The following is a 10,145-nucleotide window of genomic DNA, read 5'->3' as shown; positions in this document are numbered from 1 at the left end:
GCAGAACCCGCACACAGCGAGTCCAACCACTCAGTCCCCTCATCACTTTGAGGATGCGACTCGACAGTAAAATCTGCTTGAGCCACGAGCCGTTCCTCAACGGGCAGCGGCGCGGCGTGAGCCAGCACCGTTCCCTGCGCAATTACGGCCGGCCGCGACCCCGTATTCAGGACCATTACGAACGGCTCACTGTCCCCTCTCACCACGGTTTGAGCAACCGCTAAGTCGAGGCCCTTACTGGCTCTGTTTGACGGCCCCAACAGCACCCCCTGTGCCTCCGCACCCACCTCGAGTGGCTTCCTGAACCGAAGGGGTACTAACATTTGCGATCCCGGGGGTACCCGTACAGTGTGAGTCGCCAGCGCCTGCACCGTCGCACAAACCGTGCGCACTTTGATAGGGCTCGACAAGAAGGCAACCCGCCGACCTGACGGAAGCTCTATGCAGGCCTGATCAATAAGAATTTTGATGGGCATTTTTGACAAAAAGTCCGTACCTAGCAAACAGGGGACGGCCAGCGATGATGATACAAAAATAGGGCCCGCTAATTTAATGTCCCCAATGCAAATAGTCGCCCGAATCTGGCCGATGATCCCCAGGGATCCCCCATTCGCCGCATAAAATGGCACGTCTACTGGCAGAAGGGGTCTACTTTGGACGGGAAGAATGTTATAAATAAGGTCCGAGATGATGGTGGCCGACGCACCCGTGTCAACAAGCACCCGGACCTCAACCCCGTCAATGAACCCCGTTACCACGGACGACCCGGCTGACGCAGCCACGATCCTGTGGGCCAATTCGGACCACTCGACTGCTTGCGGGCCGCGTACGGACCCCCCTCGCCGAATTGAACCCCCGGCACCCAGCCGCGAACCCCCCACCGCGAAGCGGCGACCCGAATGTGCCGTGTTTGTGGACCGAACGTGTGAGGTGCCGCGACTTGCCGGGTTTTGTTGGGATGACTTGTGGCCCTGGTCGTCGTCCCGACGTGGTCCTGCGGCGCGCGGACGCGGGGCCCGGCACCCGGCTGCGACGTGACCCCGAAGGCCGCAGTTGTAGCAGACGACGGACGTCGTAGGTTTCGGTTGCTCCAGCTTGCGGGGCGAACGTGTGGGCGAACGACCTCCCGTTCTCCACTCCCCCGGACACGATGCAGCGAAGCCCCGCTCCTGCACCGCAGCTGGCTGAGGTTCGGCGATCGTGGCGGCCAGTGCCGCATTCCCCGGCCATTTGCAGACGACCCCCGGCTTGCGTTTGAGGACCTCGTACGCGTGAATGCTCGTGGCGATCGCCAGGGAGCAGATCTCCATCTCGTCTGCCACGTTGATGGGGACCCCCAACTCGTGGGCCAACACCAGCAGCTGCTCCGTCACCATGGCGTCCTTCCCCTCCTTATCCATGCGGGGAAAAGCCGCGTCCGCCAAGGCGAGCAGTGCCGTGCGGTAGGCTAGCGTCGTTTCCCCAGCCACCTTCCGCCGATCGTAGAACTGGTGGCGGCACGTGGAGGGCGGCCCGAACACCTTCGCCATCAGGTGTAGTGCGGCCTGGAGCGTAGAGCGGGACGACCTTGCAGCAGATGTGAAGGCTGCAAGCGCGTCGTCGTCAAGCATCGCTGGCAACGCACGCAGGGCAGTGGTGTCGGACCACCCCGACATCTCCTGATGAGCGAGGAACCTTCGTTGGAAGGCTCCCCAGTCGCCCCCATCCGCCTTGAACGCCGACAGCGCGGGCAATCTTTGCTGGAGGACCCGATCGTCGTCGACGTCGGAGAGATTTTCCCGCGCTCCGCTGGAGTTGTGTAAAATGTCGGCTCGGTTGTCAGGCGCAAAATGGAGGGCTCCGGCGCGCGCCGATGACGTGGGCTGCGCTGCGCGGAGGTGTCCGGCCACGTGGCGTCCGTCTTTCCCGCCAATCAGTGGCGGCCCCCCAAAAACGGCGGCAACTTCCAGACTTTTGGCGCGAAGCGCCCTTTGGCGGGAATCCTCCACCGTCGCTTCCTCCACGACCCCCGCAGCCGTTTTTCCGCTCGCCGGAACGGAGATGTCGGCCAAGACAGCGGCGGCGGCGAGTAGCAACTCCGCCAACCGGGCGTGCGCGTCCTGGAGGCCGGTGTCGGAGGCAAGCGGAGCGTCGGCCATCACCGCGAAGTGCTGCCTCGGCGGCAACTCCTCGTCCTCTACTCCCGAGGTCGGTGTCCCCGGTACGCCGTCGTCATCCCGACCTCGCTCGTGGGTACGGGTAGTCTTCCTTGTGTCCATACTTCTTGAAGACAGGTTTACTTCTGACGCCAGTTGTAATGTAGTAACTCGGCGGGAGACGACTTCACGGGTAACACACTCTTTATTTTATCAAACTTGGTTACAGGTGACTAACACCTACTTTGTATCTCGGGTGACAAACACCCACTTAGCTACTTGGCGACTAACGCCCACTGAGCTACTCGGATGACCAACATCCACTTAGTACTCGGGTGACGAACACCCACTTAGCTACTTGGCGACTAACGCCACTGGGCTACTCGGATGACCAACATCCACTTAGTACTCGGGTGACAAACACCCACTTAGCTACTTGGCGACTAACGCCACTGGGCTACTCGGATGACCAACATCCACTTAGCTACTCGGCGACTAACGCCACTGAGCTACTCGGATGACTAACATCCACTTAGCTACTCGGCGACTAACGCCACTGACTAAGTCTTCAGCTCCGTCTTCGGGTCTTCAACTGGGTAACTCTCTCGAGTGCTCTCGCGCGTCCCCCTTTATACCCCACCTGCGGACGTCGCTGCGAGCACCCACTTATTCGACCAATCGCCGGGCGCTGGCTACGATCCTCTTTTCCCACATCTCATCGTGCCTCACCACTCACGCCGCGCCGCCCCGTCATCTGTCACTCCCGGCGCGCGCGTCCACACCACGCCCACAACGCGTGCCCAACCCCGCACCCCGCGCCGCCCCGTGATCCATCACTGTCACAGTCGGCGCACGTCAATACCACCACTACACATAGATAGCTTTTAGGACACAAACAACAAGAAACATCTGAACATCCCAGATTTTTCATTTTAAGACCCCCCGCATCTCGATTTTAAGTGCCCCATAAACATGTGTGTGCGTGTCATTCAGAAACCTTTCAAAATATGAGTGCGTTTTTTTAGTTTGATCGAGCGTTAAACAGCAATTAAAGTTAAAGCGAGAAAAATTGCTCTATTTTTTTATTGTTTTGCATTATTTCAGATTTAAGTAGTTTTTAACGAAAAAATACGCATTTTATAATGTTCAAATCTGAATAATTTGAAAACGGTAAAAGATAGATTGTATTATCTTTTCATAAGCCAGACATATCTAGCAATGGACATTGGCCACCACACAACCTTACTAATGTTTTCACTGTTCTGTAATTAAGAAGCTGTGAGGAATTGTGGCCGAATTCGGGCAATACTGAATCTCGTCGGTGTTGGTAATAACATAGACAGCCAGTATCCTGTATGTGGCATGCTGAGTGCCTGATGCAACACTGCTTGGATGACAGATGTCTTGTGACCCGCATTTAATTATCCAAAAGGTAATATTTCTTCAAGTAAGTTGTATTTAAAACAGAAATGAATACGCAAAGTAAAAATGTTAGGGGTCAATTCATTGCGGGTCACAAGCCATCTGGACAACCCTGTACAAGGTAAAAACATTTAAAATTAATAAAAGTAAAATAAAAATAAAATATTTGTATTTTATTTTACTTTTATTAATTTTTTTTACCTACGTGACTTTACCGAAAAAAACCTAAGAATATGAATCCTTGCAGTCACGAAAGCTTCAAATCTAGAACCTTGTACAAACCCTTAACTTACATATGCTCGCATGTCTTGCAACATGCATAGAAGTATGTTAAGCTTCTTCAGGTTTCACAAGGAAATCCGAAGTCTAACAATGATTAATTATTGAGAATTATAATTCTAGCCATTTAACAAGTCACTGTTGTATGATGTCCTCCCCGTGCCGTTTCCATCATGAGAGTGGTTTAATCAGATGTCATCGCGCTGGTCAATGCTAGTTGACGAATGAGAGCCAGGGCTGGTTCGGGTAGAACTCGCCACTGAAAATAGCCGCTGACTTGGAATCGAACTCTGTTCGCCAGGTTCATTTACGAGGACCACTACGTCACTACTCCCGCAAGTCTTTGATGTCTCTCATTTTCTTCAATATGTTTTTTCGGCAACAAGAAAATGTGATGTTAACTTGGAGTTCATTTTGAAGTTTTCAGTTGGTTGTTGGCAACAAAAATTCCGATTTAGGATGTTTTTTTTTGCAGAGTTAACTAAATGTCTTATATCTATGAGAAAATAACAACGCTTAACTTTTGTGTTTAAATGTATTGCCTCTTATAACAATTCGCTTTTAATGTGCTTTTCAAAGGGATGCTGATCCGTTGTAATGGTGAGCACACTGGACTTGCAATTCAGAGGTTGCCGGTGGTACGATTTGATCTTCTGGCGTGGCAGCTGAAACTACGTTGCAATGTTTTTTTGTTACGAATCTCCTCCACCTCTGTCCACCCAGCAGTACAAATGAGCACGTCACAGTCGACCAGCATGGCGCGTGTGGTGGTGTAAAGTGTGTGTTACTCCTACCTACGTATAAGGTGTTTGGGTCCTGTGGAAGAGTAGGCCAAATACCCTCTAGAGGGGCTCTCTCGGGCTGCACCTTTACTCTTTATCTTTAAAAATAAGGCACACATGTAAACGACGCATTGTTTAAGTTGGTTTTCTTGTGCTTTCACAACAATCACAAGATACACATGAAAGTGGCTGCAATGGTATTTAATAACCTACCTTTTCGCGTTTGTCTGCGTAGAAATATAGAACGTTCCCATTTAGAACCGTCCATTGTTTCTTATATTCCTGCCAATGAAAATGTGCGAAACGTTAATGAGTGCAGAACCAGCCCCTGTAGCGTGACCTTGTTTAAATGGTGTGTTAGGAGTGTATGAAACGCGGGGAATTGTGGGGTACACAGCAAATTTGAAACACATTTTAAACAAACGTTAACGCTCAAAAGAATAAGTAACAATATGATTTTCTTTTGTTATTATGCGTACTGCTCAAGCTCTCGAAGTTCACCGAATGAACATGGATTTAAATCAACATGAAGCTAGTCTCATACAATAATTAATTATCTTATCGGCGCAAACTTAAAAAACTAAAGTTTAAAGACTTGAGAGTAAAGAAGCGCCGGGGTAATGTGCATCAATTATAGAATGGTTTGTCACACAACTGCTTGTAGGAAAACGCAAAATAAAAACTTTAACGCGACAATAAAAAAAACTGCAGTGCATATACCTTGTCCTTCTGATTCTTTACATGGAGATAGCCATCGTTGTGTACTCGCAGGGATAGTTTTCCCACAGGTGAACACTCTGCCATTCCGTTGTTTCAACCCTTCAGACCTTTGCCGAGTCCCTTCGGCTTTGACTCGTAGACAGGACATGACAGAGCCTCATAACGAGACGACACCAGGAAACAGAGGCGGAAAACCCCAGTCGCATCTTGCAAAACCAGAATTTCAAGGTTTAACTTAAGAACTGACAATACAAAGCAAGGACGTGCCATTCTAACATATTTCCCACCTGCATAGCGGGTACATTATTCTCATGCCACGAGTAGAGCCTGACACACGAAGTGCCCTGAGCAAAGCAAATACTGTACCAGAGAACATTGAGTGTTTAATAAGACGTTTAAACAACATACGTTGCAGTACGTATAATATATTCATATTTTACATTATTTAGCCATACATCCTCACATTCTGCAGAAGGAAATAAGTCAGCCAACTTCCTGCAGAAATAAGGTAATCTTTGGAAGGAAGGACATTGACCAAAGCCAATCTTCTGTCGGCCCACATTTGGCCAAATGGAGCAGGTAAACCCGTGCAATTTGCACGTTGAAATTGACTTCATTTCCCCTGTCAGAGTGGCCCATTATTCCACTCGACTGGTTTGACTAAAGGCGCACAGCCAGTAAGATCTTATGCAAAACAAATCCACGTCGCATTGTTCTTCTAAGTAATGCGGAAGTTGCTATGCAACTGCATGCCATTGCTCTGGGTTTTTCTGTCCCGATCAAATGCACCGATAACGTTCTCGTAAAACTTGAGTGATGGAAACTTTCTTCGTGAATTTTTGGCATGGGTGGTTGTTGCCGGCCAATGCTCTTGGTCAACGAAATTTGGACAAAATTTGAGCAAAAGAGCAAACGTAAGTCAGTGGCATGATCCTATAAGCTTTTTATAAAAGCAAGGGCTTTTGATCAGGATGCGTTACGAAAAGAAGTGGTAAGCAATGGTGAAAAAAATATAGTGAATCCAAAGAACGGAACGTATCTGTGAGAGGAGATGGAGCGGCGATCAAATCAGTTTGTGTGCAGGTGCTGGGTGGACATCTGTGATAATGAGCCTCATTGCTCATCGGATTTCTCCAGGATACATCAAGATTCTGATTATGATAGGTGGATTTATTGTATCGCAGGATCGTGAGAGGTGGCAGCAGCGTGAAGAGGCCTTCAGCCGTGTTATTTTTGCCCCGTGTTGATATTTCAGTGATGGATTATTATTCATGTTTACAATGTGTGTGCAAAAAACGATATCAACAATAACTTGAATACTGTAATAATTTACATCTTGGACAATACACTGCTGGATGAATGCTCCCACGTGGTGCGATGGTAATGGGGGCTTGTGTTTGACCGTACTTCACTGTGCCGGCCAGTGCCGCTTAGTAGAAGAGGCGCTCAGGAGCGGTTTAAAAGTTACGCGCTACCGTTCTTAGCAGCTGTGACCAGGAATTTAAATCAAGTCGGAGTGGCTATGTAGATAGGTTGCATGTATGTATGTTGACATTCTTTCGCACCGTACGTTGCCGACCGTGGTAATCGGAGGAGCGTGGGGGGGAGGGGACAACAATCAAAGCACAAAAAGCAGTTCGAAAACACAAAACAACACACGGATCAGATAACATACGCAAACTAGAGACGCACCATATTGACTGTTTAAAAATTAAGTGGGCTTAGACAGGACACAAGGCTTGAAGGTGCAATTCTACAACACGCGCCTCTGCATGCTTCCGTCTTTGCATTTCAGCTTTTGTTCCGTTCTCTTCATCAGTGCACATATTTTGTAACAGTGCCCCCCCCCCCCCATAAATAATGTGCACATGTTAGCAAATTAAATTCGATTTGGATTTCGTTCCCAGTCCAATTGAGACAACAAAAACGAGACCGGACTTGGTAGTTTGAATGGATCGTGAAAAAAGCGGTAATTCATTAAATACTCTCTGGTTCATCTTCTTGGTTCTTTCGGTAAAGTCACGTAGAAGGGAAGTAATAAAATAATAAAAAATAAAACATAATAAAATAATTCTCACGACGTTTCGGCCACAACGCAAGCAGCCGTCCTCATTCTTCACCTGAGGACTGCTGCTCGCGTTGTGGTCGAAACGTCGTGAGAATTTTTTTTTTATTATTTTATTACTTCCCTTCTACGTGACTTTACCGAAAGAACCAAGAAGATGAATCCCTGCAGTCACGAAAGCTTTAAATCGAAATTTACTCTCTGGTTCTTTCGGGAAAGTCACGTAGATAGAAACAAAAGATAAAAGAACACGACTTTTCGGTTGCAACACAAGCGTCCGTCATCAGGTGTTGCGACCGAAGCGTTGTGTTCTTTTATTCGTTTTTCTACCTACGCGACTTTACCGAAAGAATCAGAGAGTATGGATTCCTGCAGTCACGAAAGCTTCAAAATCAACGTTTTTGGGTTAGATCGCGTTATTTATAAATGTGTCGTAACCCTCCACCACCCGATACGGCCAATCAGCAAAAAAAGTGTCACGTTGATAAAAGACAAATAGTTCACTACTTTAGCCCACCGGTGTGTTGAAGTGTGAAACCACAACATTTAAAATTTTTGAGTATGACGTTTCGCTGGTAATTGCATCCAGCATCATCGGGCAATTCGTCAAAACGTTCATTATGAATAATATTGGTCGCGAAAGCCTACGTGTTAAACTGACGAAAGCTTCAAATCAAGATTGAATTCATTAAATCTCACGGGTTGGGAGGGTGGGTATTGAATGATTACATGCCTACACTGAATGCAGAACTGTGATTACTAGAGAGGATAAACAATAACTCCCCATAAGATGTAAACAAAAAATCTTTAATGGTCAAACATTTAAAATATTAAATAATAAGCATCATTAAAACCATAGCTTCGAGATGTATGTGTGGTCATCATTAGGCACTGAAGACAATACGCTGAGCATATAAAGCAACCACTGCACACAGTTCGTGAGGAAATCTTGGGCAAGCATATATAAGCTTGGTATATTTAAACATAGTGTACAGTTGTATCATATAAAAATGTAATGTCTTCCGTTACCTACTGATATTTCTTCTTACAATGTAAATTTGATTAATTCTATGCAGTCAGACATTCTGCATACACTTGCATTGTGCAGTGCTTACATAACATAAAATATAGGACACTGCCGGTCATATTAGCTATCATCAATTCGAAGACCAAACGACCCAAAAAGCAGTGATATAATGGCAGCCAAAGGAGGTAAAACCCCTCAAAAACTTGACAACAGTGCGGAGATGGAAAACAACGATCGGTTCATGTGCAGGAGTGAAATTGTGACATCTCAGAACCGTGAAGTATGGTGATGGCATGGAGAAGCTTTTATCCAGCAGGGGATATCCAATCAGCGATGGTGGTGGTGATGATGATTGATAAAAACACTGGTGTTACCAATTTAACTTCCGCTTCACAAGACACATCATTAAAGATTTCTGGATTTATTTTCACTTGACACAGTAAATTTGGCTGTGACGGTCCCACCTGAATACGGAGACTTGTGTTGCCTCCGAAACGTCGTGATTTAATTTAGTTATTTTAATTTATTATTATTTTATTTCATTATTATTTTTTACCTACGTGACTTTACCGAAAAAAACTAAGAGTATGAATCCTTGCAGTCACGAAAGCTTCAAATCTAGAACACATCATTAAAGAGTTTAATTATTAAAAAAAAACTGCATTTGGTCTGATATAAAGGACAGAATTGCCATTTGTTACCGTCAATAGTTACTACTCTGCTACCTTTGTCCATTTCCTACAACTGCAAAAATCAAGCACGGATGCCAATTTAAGTATGGGTTTTATGACTTAAAAGTACTTTAGCTCAGACCATTGAGTAGATTAAGGAGCACATTCTAATTTTGACGGCGCTACAGCAACACTTAATTCTGTCCCATTTTTTTGTTTTACCCGTTAGTAATAGAGACATCGGCAAGATTTCTCCAAAAATTAGATTGAGCACTGCGTCTTCAGAAAGGTTCATTCTATGATTTTTTTTACATATTTGTTCATCCGTACGTGGACACAACAATGATGAGTAATTGCAAATAAAAAGAGAGAACTGTAAATATCATTATATTCACAACTTTATATATATGCAAAGACAAAGACATAGCCTCAACAGACTGTAGGGGCAAATGCTGTTAGCGAGCATCTATGAAGGCCGGCACGGCACACGAGGAAGTGGGAGGCCAACACCACGCCCGGCCGCCTTTGTCTCCCTAGTGACGATGTTTACACCATTGGAACCTCCTTTGCCAGTGGCAAAATATGATAATTGGGTTTTTACCCTTTTATCTGGCAACAAAACTGACATTTTTTTTGTTTACACATCGCACCAGGTACTCATTTGAAGCCGAGTCGACCTAAGGGAGGCCCGGAATTGGTTCAGATAATCGTCACTGGTGCTGGCCGTGAGCGGGAATCGAACCCGGGTCGCCAGGTTCACAGCGCAGCGCGCTAACCGCTACACCGCAAAGATAAAGATCCTTTGTAGTGTAGCGGTTACACTACACTCACAGGCACACAGACACACGTGACACTCGTGACACTCACACACAGGCACACAGACACACAAATACAAGTGTCATGAGAGGCGCTGGTGCCATTACAAGCGCTACTTTGTCGGTTTTCGTGCTTGTGCTGCACAGCTCCCCGTTGTGTTTTCGGGTTGTACCACGTGGTCGTTCGGCATCATGTCCGACGTTTTCGTTCCACGTAGAACGAAACGTC

The sequence above is a fragment of the Lampetra fluviatilis genome, chromosome 3, assembly GCF_964198595.1.
Source record: "Lampetra fluviatilis chromosome 3, kcLamFluv1.1, whole genome shotgun sequence".
Classification (NCBI taxonomy): Eukaryota; Metazoa; Chordata; class Hyperoartia; order Petromyzontiformes; family Petromyzontidae; genus Lampetra; species Lampetra fluviatilis.
The sequence above is the reverse complement of the archived record's forward strand: the minus strand, read 5'-3'. Positions refer to the sequence as shown.